The sequence below is a fragment of the Schistocerca nitens genome, chromosome 2 (genome assembly GCF_023898315.1).
Source record: "Schistocerca nitens isolate TAMUIC-IGC-003100 chromosome 2, iqSchNite1.1, whole genome shotgun sequence".
NCBI lineage: Eukaryota > Metazoa > Arthropoda > Insecta > Orthoptera > Acrididae > Schistocerca > Schistocerca nitens.
The window spans coordinates 1199823968-1199836786 of NC_064615.1; positions in this window are offsets into that span (position 1 = coordinate 1199823968).

Consider the following 12819-nt stretch of genomic DNA (forward strand, 5'->3'; position numbering starts at 1 on the left):
AAAACTGGTGACACAGGAAACGCTCAAAACATAGACAGTTGGATGACTTTGTCTTCCTGTACTTAAGACGACATTGTGTCTCTTATATATAATTCCGATGCAATTTCTGTGTTTCATCGTCAATGGGAAGGTCCAAGGGATACAGTAACCCTGCAGAGGTGCATCCGAATGTAAAACTGGTGACACAGGAGACGCTCAAAACATAGACAATAGGAAGACTCAGTCTTCCTGTACTTAAGTCGGCATTGTGTCTCTTATATTTAATTCCGATGCAATTTCTGTGTTTCTTCGTCAATTGGAAGATCCAAGGGATACAGTAAAGCTGCAGAGGTGGATTAGAATGTAAAACTGGTGACAAAGGAAACGCTCAAAAAATAGACAGTAGGAAGACTCATTCTTCCTGTACTTAAGTCGGTATTGTGTCTCTTATATTTAATTCCTATGCATTTTCTGTGTTTCATCGTCAATGGGAAAGTCCAATGGATGCAGTAAACCTGCAGAGGTGTATCGGAATGTAAAACTGGTGACACAGGAAACGCTCAAACAGAGACAGTAGGAAGACTCATTGTTCCTGTACTTAAGTCGACATTGTGTCTCTTATATTTAAATCCGATGCAATTTCTGTGTTTCATCGTTAATGGGAAGGTCCAAGGGATACAGTAAACCTGCAGAGGTGCATCGGAATGTAAAACTGGCGACACAGGAAACGCTCGAAACATAGACAGTAGGAAAACTCAGTCTTCCTGTACTGAAGTCGGCATTGCGTCTCTTATATTTAATTCCGAAGCAATTTCTGTGTTTCATCGTCACTGTGAAGGTCCAAGGAATACAGTAAACCTGCAGAGGTGCATCAAAATGTAACACTGATGACACAGGAAACGCTCAAAACATAGACAGTAGGAAATCTCAGTCTTCCTGTACCTAAGTCGGCATTGTGTCTCTTATATTTAATTCCGATGCAATTTCTGTGTTTTTTCATCAATGGGAAGGTCAAAGGGATACAGTAAACCTGGAGGGGTGAATTGGAATGTAAGACTGGTGACTCAGGAAACGCTCAAATCAAAGACCGTAAGAAGACTCAGTTGTCTTGTACTTAAGTCGGCGTTGTGTATCTTATATTTAATTGCGATGCAATTTCTGTGTTTCAACGTCAATGGGAAGGTCCAATGGATACATTAAACCTGCAGAGGTGCATCGGAATGTAAAACTGGTGACACAGGAAACGCTCAAAACATAGACAATTGAAAGACACACTCTTCCTGTACTTAAGTCGCATTGTGTCTCTTATATTTCATTCCGATGCAATTTCTGTGTCTCATCGTCACTGAGAAAGTCAATGGATTCAGTAAACCTGCAGAGGTGCATCGGAATGTAAAACTGATGACACAGGAAACCCTCAAAGCATAGACAGTAGGAAGACTCAGTCTTCCTGAACTTAAGTCGGCATTGTGTTTTTTAATTTAATTCCGCTGCAATTTCTGTGTTTCATCGTCAATGGGAAGGTTCAATGGATACAGTAAACCTGCAGAGGTGCATCGGAATGAAAAACTGATGACACAGGACACGCTCAAAACATAGACAGTAGGAAGACTCAGTCTTCCTGTACTTTAGTCGGCATTGTGTCTCTTACATTTAATTCCGATGCAATATCTGTGTTTCATCGTCAATGGGAAGATCAAAGAGATACAGTAAACCTGCAGAGGTGCATCGGAATGTAAAACTGGTGACACAGGAAACGCTCAAAACATAGACAGTAGGAAGACTCAGCCTTCCTGTAATTAAGTCGGCATTGTTCCTCTTATATTTAATTCTGATGCAATTTCTGTGATTCGTCGTCAATGGGAAGATCCAAGAGATACAGTAAACCTGCAGAGGTGCATCGGAATGTAAAACTGGTGACACAGGAAACGCTCAAAACATAGATATTAGGAATACTCAGTCTTCTTGTACTTAAGTCGGCATTGTGTCTCTTATATTTAAATGCGATGCAATTTCTGTATTTTGTCGTCAATGGGAAGGTCAAAGGGATACAGTAAAAGTGCAGAGGTGCATCGGAATGTAAAACGTGACACAGGAAGCGTTCAAAACATAGACCCTAAGAAGACTCAGTGTTCTTGTACTTAAGTCGGCGTTGTGTCTCTTATATTTAATTCCGATGCAATTTCTGTGTTTCTTCGTCAATGAGAAGGTCCAATGGATACAGTAAAGCTGCAGAAGTGGATCGGAATGTAAAACTGGTGACAAAGGAAACGCTCAAAACATAGACAGTAGGAAGACTCATTCTTCCTGTACTTCAGTCGGTATTGTGTCTCTTATATTTAATTCCTATGCATTTTCTGTGTTTCATCGTCAATGGGAAAGTCCAATGGATACAGTAAACCTGCAGAGGTGTATCGGAATGAAAAACTGGTGACACAGGAAACGCTCAACCATAGACAGTAGGATGACTCATTCTTCCTGTACTTAAGTCGGCATTGTGTCTCTTATATTTAATTCCGATGCAATCTCTGTGTTTCATCGTTAATGGGAAGGTCCAAGGGATACAGTAAACCTGCAGAGGTGCATCGGAATGTAAAACTGGTGACACAGGAAACGCTCGAAACATAGACAGTAGGAAGACTCAGTCTTCCTGTACTTAAGTCGGCATTGTGTCTCATATATTTAATTCCGATGCAATTTCTGTGTTTCATCGTCACTGTGAAGGTCCACGGAATACAGTAAACCTGCAGAGGTGCATCAAGATGTGACACTGATGACACAGGAAACGCTCAAAACATAGACAGTAGGAAGACTCAGTCTTCCTGAACCTAAGTCGGCATTGTGTCTCTTATATTTAATTCCGATGCATTTTCTGTGCCTCATCGTCACTGAGAAAGTCCAATGGATACAGTAAACCTGCAGAGGTGCATCGGAATGTAAAACTTATGACACAGGAAACGCTCAAAGCATAGACAGTAGGAAGACTCAGTCTTCCCGTACTTAAGTCGGCATTGTGTCTTTTTTATTTAATTCCGCTGCAATTTCTGTGTTTCATCGTCAATGGGAAGGTCCAATGGATACAGTAAACCTGCAGAGGTGCATCGGAATGTAAAACTGATGACACAGGAAACGCTCAAAACATAGACAGTAGGAAGACTCAGTCTTCCTGTACTTAAGTCGGCATTGTGTCTCTTATATTTAATTCCGAGACAATTTCTGTGTTTCATCGTCAATGGGAAAGTCGAAAGGAAACAGTATACCTGCAGAGGTGCATCGGAATGTAAAACTGGTGACACAGGAAACGCTCAAATCATAGACAGTAGCAAGACTCAGTCTTCATGTACTTAAGTCCGCATTGTGTCTCTTATATTTAATTCCGATGTAATTTCTGTGTTTCATCGTCAATGTGAAGGTGCAAGGGATACAGTAAACCTGCAGAGGTGCATCAAAATGGAAAACTGATGACACAGGAAACGCTCAAAACATAGACAGTAGGAAGACTCAGTCTTCCTGTACCTAAGTCGGCATTGTGTCTCTTATATGTAATTCCGATGCAATTTCTGTGTTTAATCGTCAATGGGAAGATCCAATGGATACAGTAAACCTGCAGAGGAGCATCGGAATGTAAAACTGGTGACACAGGAAACGCTCAAATCATATACAATAGAAAGACACACATTTCCGGTACTTAAGTCGACATTGTGTCTCTTATATTTCATTCCGATGCAATTTCTGTGTTTCATCGTCAATGGGAAGTTCCAATGGATACAGTAAACCTGCAGAGGTGCATCGGAATGTAAAACTGGTGACACAGGAAACGCTCAGAACATATACAATAGAAAGACACACTTTTCCTGTACTTAAGTCGACATTGTATCTCTTATATTTCATTCCAATGCAATTTCTTTGTTTCATCGTCACTGTGAAGGTCCAATGGATACAGTAAAGCTGCAGAGGTGCATCGGAATGTAAAACTGGTGACACAGGAAACGCTCAAAACATAGACAGTAAAAAGACTCAGTCTTCCTGTACTTAAGTCGGCATTGTGTCTTTTATATTTAATTCCGATGCAATTTCTGTGTTTCATCGTCAATGGGGGGGTCCAATGGATAAAGTAAACCTGCAGAGGTGCATCGGAATGTAGAACTGATGACACAGGAGACGCTCAAAAACATAGACAGTAGGAAGACTCAGTCTTCCTGTACTTAAGTCGGCATTGTGTCTCTTATATTTAATTCCGATGCAATTTCTGTGTTTCATCGTCAATGGGAATGACGAAGGAAAACAGTATACCTGCAGAGGTGCATCGGAATGTAACACTGGTGACACTGGAAACGCTCAAAACATTGACCGTAAGAAGACTCAGTTTTCTTGTACTTAAGTCGGCGTTGTGTCTCTTATATTTAATTCCGATGTAATTTCTGTGTTTCATCGTCAATGAGAAGGTCCAATGGATACAGCAAACCTGCAGAGGTGCATCGGAATGTAAAACTGGTGACGCAGGAAACGCTCAAAACATAGACAGTAGGAGGAGTCAATGTTCCTGTATTTAAGTCGGCATTGTGTCTCTTATATTTAATTTCGATGCAATTTCTGTGTTTCTTCGTCAATGGGAAGATCCAAGGGATACAGTAAACCTGCAGAGGTGCATCGGAATGTAAAACTGGTGACACAGGAAACGCTCAAAACATAGACAGTAGGAAGACTCAGCCTTCCTGTACTTAAGTCGGCATTGTTTCTCTTATATTTAATTCCGATGCAATTTCTGTGAATCATCGTCAATGGGAAGATCCAAGAGATACAGTAAACCTGCAGAGGTGCATCGGAATGTAAAACTGGTGACACAGGAAACGCTCAAAACATAGACATTAGGAATACTCAGTCTTCCTGTACTTAAGTCGGCATTGTGTCTCTTATATTTAAATCCGATGCAATTTCTGTGTTTTATCGTCAATGGGAAGGTCAAAGGGATACAGTAAACCTGCAGAGGTGCATCGGAATGTAAAACTGGTGACACAGGAATCGCTCAAAACATAGACAGTCGTAAGACTCAGTCTTCCTGTACTTAAGTCGGCATTGTGTCTGTTATATTTAATTCCGATGTAATTTCTGTGTTTCATTGTCAATTGGAAGGTGCAAGGGATACAGCAAACCTGCAGAGGTGCATCGGAATGTAAAACTGGTGACACAGGAAACGCTCAAAACATAGAGAAGAGGAAGACTCAGTCTTTCTGTACTTAAGTTGACATTTTGTCTCTTATATTTAATTCCGATGCAATTTCTGTGTTTCATCATCACTATGAAGGTCCAAGGGATACTGTAGACCTGCGTAGGTGCATCGGAAAGTAAAACTGGTGACTCAGGAAATCCTTAAAACATAGACAGTAGGAAGACTCAGTCCTTCTGTACTTAAGTCGACATTGTGTCTCTTATATTTAATTCCGATGCAATTTCTGTGTTTCTTCGTCACTGTGAAGGTCCAAGGGATACAGTTAACCTGCAGAGGTGCATCGGAATGTAAAACTGGAGACACAGGATACGCTCGAAACATAGACAGTAGGAAGACTCAGTCTTCCTCTACTTAAGACGTCATTGTGTCTCTTATACTTAATTGCGGTGCAATCTCTGTGTTTCATCGCCAATGGGAAGGTCCAAGGAACACAGGGAACCTGCAGAGGTGCATCGGGATGTAACAGTGGTGACACTGGAATCGCTCATAACATAGACCGTAAGAAGACTCAGTTTTCTTGTACTTAAGTCAGCGTTGTGTCTCTTATATTTAATTCCGATGTAATTTCTGTGTTTCATCGTCAATGGGAAGGTCCAATAGATACAGTAAACCTGCAGAGGTGCATCGAAATGTAAAACTGGTGACGCAGGAAACGCTCAAAACATAGACAGTAGGAAGACTCAATGTTCCTGTACTTAAGTCGGCATTGTGTCTCATACATTTAATTCCGATAAAATTTCTGTGTTTCATCGTCAATGGGAAGATCTAAGGGATACAGTAAACCTGCAGAGGTGCATCAGAATGTAAAACTGGTGACACAGGAAATGCTCAAAACATAGACAGTAGGAAGACTCAGCGTTCCTGTTCTTATGTCGGCATTGTGTCTCTTATATTTAATTCCGATGCAATTTCTGTGTTTCATCGTCAATGGGAAGGTCCAATGGATACAGTAAACGTGCAGAGGTGCATCGGAATGAAAAACTGGTGACACAGGAAACGATCAAAACATAGACAGTAGGAATACTCAGTCTTCCTGTACTTAAGTCGGCGTTGTGTGTCTTATATTTAAATCCGATGCAATTTCTGTATTTCGTCGTCAATGGGAAGGTCCAAAGGATAGAGTTAACCTGCAGAGGTCCATTGGAATGTAAAACTGGTGACACAGGAAGCGGTTAAAACATAGACCCTAAGAAGACTCAGTTTTCTTATACTGAAGTCGGCATTGTGTCTCTTATATATAATTTAGATGCAATTTCTGTGTTTCATCGTCACTGTGAAGGTCCAAGGGATACAGTAAACCTGCAGAGGTGCATCAAAATGTAAAACTGATGACATAGGAAACGCTCAAAACATAGACAGTAGGAAGACTCAGTCTTCCTGTACCTAAATCGGCATTGTATCTCTTATATTTAATTCGAATGCAATTTCTGTGTTTTTTCGTCAATGGGAAGGTCCAAGGTATATAGTAAACCTGCAGAGGTGCATTATAATGTAAAACTGGTGACACAGGAAACGATCAAAACATAGTGAGTAGGAATACTCAGTCTTCCTGTACTTAAGTCGGCATTGTTTCTCTTATATTTAATTCCGATGCATTTTCTGTGTTTCATCGTCAATGGGAAGGTCCAATGGATACAGTAAACCTGCAGAGGTGCATCGGAATGTAAAACTGTTTACACAGGAAACGCTCAAACATTGACAGTAGGAAGACTCAGTCTTCCTGTACTTAAGTCGGCATTGTGTCTCTTATATTTAATTCCGATGCAATTTCTGTGATTCATCGTCACTTTGAAGGTCCAAGGGATACAGGAAAACCTGCAGAGGTGCATGGGAATGTGAAACTGGTGACACAGGAAACGCTCAAAGCATAGACAGTTGGAAGACTCTGTCTTCCTGTACTTAAGACGTCATTGTGTCTCCTATATTTAATTCCGATGCAATTTCAGTGTTTCATCGCAAATGGGAAGGTCCAAGGGACACAAAAACCTGCAGAGGTGCATCGGAATGTAAAACTGGTGACACTGGAAAAGCTCAAAACATAAACATTAGGAATACTCAGTCTTCCTGTACTTAAGTCGGCATTGCGTCTCTTATATTTAATTCCGATGCAATTTCTGTGTTTTGTCGTCAAAGGAATACAGTAAACCTGCAGAGGTGCATCGGAATGTAAAACTGGTGACACAGGAAGCGTTCAAAACATAGACCCTAAGAAGACTCAGCGTTCTTGTACTTAAGTCGGCGTTGTGTCTCTTATATTTAATTCCGATGCAATTTCTGTGTTTCATCGTCAATGGTAAAGTCCATGGGATACAGTAAACCTGCAGAGGTGCATCGGAATGTAAAACTGGTGATACAGGAAACGATCAAAACATAGACAGTAGGAAGACTCAGTCTTCCTGTACTTAAGTCGGCATTGTGTCTCTTATATTTAATTCCGATGCAATTTCTGTGTTTCATCGTCAATGGGAATGTCAAAGGAAAACAGTATACCTGCAGAGGTGCATCGGAATGTAAAACTGGTGACACAGGAAAACTCAAAACATAGACAGTAGGAAGGCTCAGTCTTCCTGTACTGAAGTCGGCATTGCGTCTCTTATATTTAATTCCGAAGCAATTTCTGTGTTTCATCGTCACTGTGAAGGTCCAAGGAATACAGTAAACCTGCAGAGGTGCATCAAAATGTAACACTGATGACACAGGAAACGCTCAAAACATAGACAGTAGGAAATCTCAGTCTTCCTGTACCTAAGTCGGCATTGTGTCTCTTACATTTAATTCCGATGCAATATCTGTGTTTCATCGTCAATGGGAAGATCAAAGAGATACAGTAAACCTGCAGAGGTGCATCGGAATGTAAAACTGGTGACACAGGAAACGCTCAAAACATAGACAATTGAAAGACACACTCTTCCTGTACTTAAGTCGCATTGTGTCTCTTATATTTCATTCCGATGCAATTTCTGTGTCTCATCGTCACTGAGAAAGTCAATGGATACAGTAAACCTGCAGAGGTGCATCGGAATGAAAAACTGATGACACAGGACACGCTCAAAACATAGACAGTAGGAAGACTCAGTCTTCCTGTACTTTAGTCGGCATTGTGTCTCTTACATTTAATTCCGATGCAATATCTGTGTTTCATCGTCAATGGGAAGATCAAAGAGATACAGTAAACCTGCAGAGGTGCATCGGAATGTAAAACTGGTGACACAGGAAACGCTCAAAACATAGACAGTAGGAAGACTCAGCCTTCCTGTAATTAAGTCGGCATTGTTCCTCTTATATTTAATTCTGATGCAATTTCTGTGATTCGTCGTCAATGGGAAGATCCAAGAGATACAGTAAACCTGCAGAGGTGCATCGGAATGTAAAACTGGTGACACAGGAAACGCTCAAAACATAGATATTAGGAATACTCAGTCTTCTTGTACTTAAGTCGGCATTGTGTCTCTTATATTTAAAAGCGATGCAATTTCTGTATTTTGTCGTCAATGGGAAGGTCAAAGGGATACAGTAAAAGTGCAGAGGTGCATCGGAATGTAAAACGTGACACAGGAAGCGTTCAAAACATAGACCCTAAGAAGACTCAGTGTTCTTGTACTTAAGTCGGCGTTGTGTCTCTTATATTTAATTCCGATGCAATTTCTGTGTTTCTTCGTCAATGAGAAGGTCCAATGGATACAGTAAAGCTGCAGAAGTGGATCGGAATGTAAAACTGGTGACAAAGGAAACGCTCAAAACATAGACAGTCGGAAGACTCATTCTTCCTGTACTTAAGTCGGTATTGTGTCTCTTATATTTAATTCCTATGCATTTTCTGTGTTTCATCGTCAATGGGAAAGTCCAATGGATACAGTAAACCTGCAGAGGTGTATCGGAATGAAAAACTGGTGACACAGGAAACGCTCAACCATAGACAGTAGGAAGACTCATTCTTCCTGTACTTAAGTCGGCATTGTGTCTCTTATATTTAATTCCGATGCAATTTCTGTGTTTCATCGTTAATGGGAAGGTCCAAGGGATACAGTAAACGTGCAGAGGTGCATCGGAATGTAAAACTGGTGACACAGGAAACGCTCGAAACATAGACAGTAGGAAGACTCAGTCTTCCTGTACTTAAGTCGGCATTGTGTCTCATATATTTAATTCCGATGCAATTTCTATGTTTCATCGTCACTGTGAAGGTCCAAGGAATACAGTAAACCTGCAGAGGGGCATCAAAATGTAACACTGATGACACAGGAAACGCTCAAAACATAGACAGTAGGAAGACTCAGTCTTCCTGTACCTAAGTCGGCATTGTGTCTCTTATATTTAATTCCGATGCATTTTCTGTGTTTTTTCATCAATGGGAAGGTCAAAGGGATACAGTAAACCTGAAGAGGTGAATTGGAATGTAAAACTGGTGACTCAGGAAACGCTCAAATCAAAGACCGTAAGAAGACTCAGTTCTCTTGTACTTAAGTCGGCCTTGTGTATCTTATATTTAATTGCGATGCGATTTCTGTGTTTCAACGTCAATGGGAATGTCCAATGGATACAGTAAACCTGCAGAGGTGCATCGGAATGTAAAACTGGTGACATAGGAAACGCTCAAAACATAGACAATTGAAAGACACATTCTTCCTGTACTTAAGTCGCATTGTGTCTCTTATATTTCATTCCGATGCATTTTCTGTGCCTCATCGTCACTGAGAAAGTCCAATGGATACAGTAAACCTGCAGAGGTGCATCGGAATGTAAAACTTATGACACAGGAAACGCTCAAAGCATAGACAGTAGGAAGACTCAGTCTTCCTGTACTTAAGTCGGCATTGTGTCTTTTTTATTTAATTCCGCTGCAATTTCTGTGTTTCATCGTCAATGGGAAGGTCCAATGGATACAGTAAACCTGCAGAGGTGCATCGGAATGTAAAACTGATGACACAGGAAACGCTCAAAACATAGACAGTAGGAAGACTCAGTCTTCCTGTACTTAAGTCGGCATTGTGTCTCTTATATTTAATTCCGAGACAATTTCTGTGTTTCATCGTCAATGGGAAAGTCGAAAGGAAACAGTATACCTGCAGAGGTGCATCGGAATGTAAAACTGGTGACACAGGAAACGCTCAAATCATAGACAGTAGCAAGACTCAGTCTTCATGTACTTAAGTCCGCATTGTGTCTCTTATATTTAATTCCGATGTAATTTCTGTGTTTCATCGTCAATGTGAAGGTGCAAGGGATACAGTAAACCTGCAGAGGTGCATCAAAATGGAAAACTGATGACACAGGAAACGCTCAAAACATAGACAGTAGGAAGACTCAGTCTTCCTGTACCTAAGTCGGCATTGTGTCTCTTATATGTAATTCCGATGCAATTTCTGTGTTTAATCGTCAATGGGAAGATCCAATGGATACAGTAAACCTGCAGAGGAGCATCGGAATGTAAAACTGGTGACACAGGAAACGCTCAAATCATATACAATAGAAAGACACACATTTCCGGTACTTAAGTCGACATTGTGTCTCTTATATTTCATTCCGATGCAATTTCTGTGTTTCATCGTCAATGGGAAGTTCCAATGGATACAGTAAACCTGCAGAGGTGCATCGGAATGTAAAACTGGTGACACAGGAAACGTTCAGAACATATACAATAGAAAGACACACTTTTCCTGCACTTAAGTCGACATTGTATCTCTTATATTTCATTCCGATGCAATTTCTGTGTTTCATCGTTAATGGGAAGGTCCAAGGGATACAGTAAAGCTGCAGAGGTGCATCGGAATGTAAAACTGGTGACACAGGAAACGCTCAAAACATAGACAGTAAAAAGACTCAGTCTTCCTGTACTTAAGTCGGCATTGTGTCTTTTATATTTAATTCCGATGCAATTTCTGTGTTTCATCGTCAATGGGGGGGTCCAATGGATAAAGTAAACCTGCAGAGGTGCATCGGAATGTAGAACTGATGACACAGGAGACGCTCAAAAACATAGACAGTAGGAAGACTCAGTCTTCCTGTACTTAAGTCGGCATTGTGTCTCTTATATTTAATTCCGATGCAATTTCTGTGTTTCATCGTCAATGGGAATGACGAAGGAAAACAGTATACCTGCAGAGGTGCATCGGAATGTAACACTGGTGACACTGGAAACGCTCAAAACATTGACCGTAAGAAGACTCAGTTTTCTTGTACTTAAGTCGGCGTTGTGTCTCTTATATTTAATTCCGATGTAATTTCTGTATTTCATCGTCAATGAGAAGGTTTAATGGATACAGCAAACCTGCAGAGGTGCATCGGAATGTAAAACTGGTGACACAGGAAACGCTCAAAACATAGACAGTAGGAAGACTCAGCCTTCCTGTACTTAAGTCGGCATTGTTTCTCTTATATTTAATTCCGATGCAATTTCTGTGAATCATCGTCAATGGGAAGATCCAAGAGATACAGTAAACCTGCAGAGGTGCATCGGAATGTAAAACTGGTGACACAGGAAACGCTCAAAACATAGACATTAGGAATACTCAGTCTTCCTGTACTTAAGTCGGCATTGTGTCTCTTATATTTAAATGCGATGCAATTTCTGTGTTTTGTCGTCAATGGGAAGGTCAAAGGGATACAGTAAACCTGCAGAGGTGCATCGGAATGTAAAACTGGTGACACAGGAATCGCTCAAAACATAGACAGTCGTAAGACTCAGTCTTCCTGTACTTAAGTCGGCATTGTGTCTGTTATATTTAATTCCGATGTAATTTCTGTGTTTCATTGTCAATTGGAAGGTGCAAGGGATACAGCAAACCTGCAGAGGTGCATCGGAATGTAAAACTGGTGACACAGGAAACGCTCAAAACATAGAGAAGAGGAAGACTCAGTCTTTCTGTACTTAAGTTGACATTTTGTCTCTTATATTTAATTCCGATGCAATTTCTGTGTTTCATCATCACTATGAAGGTCCAAGGGATACTGTAGACCTGCGTAGGTGCATCGGAAAGTAAAACTGGTGACACAGGAAATGCTTAAAACATAGACAGTAGGAAGACTCAGTCCTTCTGTACTTAAGTCGACATTGTGTCTCTTATATTTAATTCCGATGCAATTTCTGTGTTTCTTCGTCACTGTGAAGGTCCAAGGGATACAGTTAACCTGCAGAGGTGCATCGGAATGTAAAACTGGAGACACAGGATACGCTCGAAACATAGACAGTAGGAAGACTCAGTCTTCCTCTACTTAAGACGTCATTGTGTCTCTTATATTTAATTGCGGTGCAATCTCTGTGTTTCATCGCCAATGGGAAGGTGCAAGGAACACAGGAAACCTGCAGAGGTGCATCGGGATGTAACAGTGGTGACACTGGAATCGCTCATAACATAGACCGTAAGAAGACTCAGTTTTCTTGTACTTAAGTCAGCGTTGTGTCTCTTATATTTAATTCCGATGTAATTTCTGTGTTTCATCGTCAATGGGAAGGTCCAATGGATACAGTAAACCTGCAGAGGTGCATAGAAATGTAAAACTGGTGACGCAGGAAACGCTCAAAACATAGACAGTAGGAATACTCAATGTTCCTGTACTTAAGTCGGCATTGTGTCTCATACATTTAATTCCGATAAAATTTCTGTGTTTCA